Source organism: Gallus gallus, chromosome Z (assembly GCF_016699485.2).
Source record: "Gallus gallus isolate bGalGal1 chromosome Z, bGalGal1.mat.broiler.GRCg7b, whole genome shotgun sequence".
In the NCBI taxonomy this organism is placed as follows: Eukaryota; Metazoa; Chordata; class Aves; order Galliformes; family Phasianidae; genus Gallus; species Gallus gallus.
The window spans coordinates 76,109,133-76,111,758 of NC_052572.1; the positions used below are offsets into that span (position 1 = coordinate 76,109,133).

At 40.3% G+C, this 2,626-nt stretch overlaps 1 pseudogene; it reads right to left on the bottom strand.

Moving 5' to 3' along the window:
- Positions 1-405: 405 nt before the first annotated feature.
- Positions 406-2,626, bottom strand: part of LOC112530544 — a 182,245-nt pseudogene continuing 180,024 nt past the window's right edge.

The following is a 2,626-nucleotide window of genomic DNA, read 5'->3' on the forward strand; positions in this document are numbered from 1 at the left end:
TAGCAGAATTTGTGATGCACTGCTGTTTCTACAATAAAACATCCTTTTTATTCTGCAGCAGTAATATTTACTGCACATATATGAAGTTACACAACATTAGAAATCTAACACGGGTACAATGAGATGAGGTTTAATGGGTCTTACAGGGAATCAAAAGGTAAATGTCCTTAGAGAGCCAATTACTAGAAGGTAACTGGAGTTGTTGTTCTGCTCGTCTGATAAATGAGGGCGGGTGACAACTCCAAGTCTGTGCACAAAGTCCAGTCTGTACCTCAAGTACAAAGCTCCACTACAAATCATACTCCAGAGAAGAGTAAGCGTAGTTAAGACGTTCTCCTGTGCAACTTCTTACCTTCCTAAACACCCGTTTACCATCAGTAGATGTTCATAGATCATAGAAAGTCCACTCATTCAACATGAACACTTTTTTAGAGTGAGCATCAGGCTTGTTTCAGTAAAAGAACTGCTGCTTCAAAGAAATCCTTATTTCCTGATCACAGATTTAAGATGTTCCCATTTGCACTCTTCAGTGAGCTCTTCAGCAATACGCAGATCCTTGACTTTCACCAACAGGAGAACAACTTCTTTAGTTTCATCACTATTACAAAAACAAGTTGATATAGCAACACATTCACACCTGACTTCAAAATCAATAAAGCTAAAACGTGCCTTGAGCTACACTGACCACTAACTGCACCCAACATCTAGAGCCTCAAACTAGCCTGAACTAGTACTGCAAAAGCGATCCATTTTACATTATGGATTGCATCTTTAGTTGTACGTAGATGTTGGAAGTACATCACTGAAAGTGTTAAATGCATGAGGCTTGAGGAATTTAAGAATCATAGAATCATTAAGGTTGGAAAAAACCACAAAGATCATCTAGTCCAACTGTCAACCCATCACCACCATGCCCATTGAACCACGTCCCTAAAAGAAATATGAACATAAAGAATATGAGTAAGTGCTGCATCCCAAAGAACATGTTGTTTGTTACCCGTGGTTATTCCTGTGAAGCATACGTGCTCACTGAACCAAATGCTGGCAGAAGTTCACTGACTCGGGGAGAGTTGACCCACTTCCATGATTTTGGAACCACCTTTCTGGGAAGCATGCAACCACCTGTTCACCCAGAGAGCATTCTGAAAGAAAAGAAAAAAGAAAAAAAAAAGGCTTTCAATAAAACTAAGTCACACCACTTCTGGCAGACTTGTCCTTTTGGCTAGTTCAGTTATTATTGGCAGTGTTTACTCTTCAAAAAACAAAACCATCATTTTAAGCAGTTATTCCTAAAGCCTAGGAACCAATGCTTGCTTTGAAATTCTTTTATACACCAAGGTCATCAAAAAACAAACAAACAAACAAAAAAAACAACTTCAAATGTTAAATAATTACACTTCAGACTACATCTGTCCCCATGGAAATAAGACCTTTCACCTCTTTACACTTCTCTATGTTTTCTGGCCCTGGTGGTGTGTTGAAGAGGTTCAGAAGTAGGTAACAATTCAGCAGCTTGCTCAGTCCCACACCACGGACTGTGTCTTCCTGTACAGTCCCATCCCAAAGGAGAACCTTGGAGAGCACCTGCAGTAATGGAGAAACAGAACATGCATATCTGATGGCTGAGGGTGCATTAGAACCTCCTTTTTAAACTCAAAAGATACCATGTCCATCCAATCTCAGTACTCAAAAAACAGGATTTATTCTCTCCAAGCTTACTGCTAATTAGTCACCAAAAAACTACAGATCATAAATAATATTTTGAAGTAGATTAATTTTACATGTGCCTATGAGCTGTACCCTCATACATACACACATCACCTCCCAGGGAAAGAAAGAGCATGTTACCCTTCCAATTGGTTAACAATTTGCTAACCCCCAAGAACAGAAAACAGCCATGCTTTATTTTTTCAGAGAAAAGCCAGTGGTCAAATCTGAAGGTGTACACATGTACAAAGACACCAGAGGTGTGCACGTGTACAAAGACACCAAGCTTAGCAAGAAACAGGGATCAACAGCAATTGAGATCCAATTCTAAGTGAACATTGGAGAGAATCTGTGACAGAATGAAAAAACAACCACTACTGCATATGCTACATAGGATTAAACGCCACCAGCCTCATAACACAGGTAAGGTTGATAGCCATTGTCACTAGCAGCAAAAAGATTCTTTTGTACTTGACCTCAGTATTATTCGTTAGCAAGAGTTGTCTTCAGTTACCTGTTATCACTGTAAAAATGACTATTTAAAAAGACTTAAGCCCAGCGTAAGAACATGGCTGGTCTCCCCCTCAACACAGAATGGTTAATGTCAAGGTAACTGTTAACCTCAAGGTAGTTCACCCACACAGACACAGTATGTGATCTTAGCAGTCACCAGTCAGAAAGCAATCGCAAAGCCCACGACTACTGCATACTTCTCTGGAGTGCTTGGCAGGACACTTCCTTTTGACTGCATGAGCTGCTAGGAAAGTTAGACTGTAGGATGGCACAAACATCAAAACCTCATCAACTGTACTTCCTCATTAAAATAGTTCCTGTCCTCTTCTCGCCCAGCCCTTTGCGAGTACACTCCCATACAATTTCTGGGCATGGTTTAGAGGACATTCCCGATAGGCAGCCTGCA